This window comes from Corvus brachyrhynchos, unplaced genomic scaffold, assembly GCF_000691975.1.
Source record: "Corvus brachyrhynchos isolate BGI_N302 unplaced genomic scaffold, ASM69197v1 scaffold176, whole genome shotgun sequence".
NCBI lineage: Eukaryota > Metazoa > Chordata > Aves > Passeriformes > Corvidae > Corvus > Corvus brachyrhynchos.
Window position 1 is genome coordinate 274,240 of NW_008238435.1, and position 446 is coordinate 274,685.

Here is a 446-nt window from a genome sequence, read left to right on the forward strand (position 1 = left end):
ACCGAAACACCTCTAGTGATAAACACCATTTCTGTTGATTGGAGTACAATTTCTCCCAATAAGATGGACAAGCTTCAAATTTAGGGGTAATCTTTGCCTGTTTCTCTTCTGAAGTGACTCATAAATGACCAGTGTTCTGCACTTTCAAATTCCTTTGTCTGGTGAGAAATAACCACATTGCGAGCTGCTCTGCCTGTGCCACCAATGTTGGTCCCATAGTAAAACAATTCTGATGAAGACATCAGATACGCAATCGTCCTTCATATAAGGTCACAAGCACACTTTTTGAATTTTATTGGAGGCTTTGGCTCCTTCAGATTGGAGATTAATCTGCTGATAACGTCTAAAAAGGTGAACAATATTTCTATTGGTTCCTTCACGTAGTTCGTGCTAGCACGTGAATCTATATATTTCCTCCTTTGTAGTCGTTTGCGAAATACAGGAAT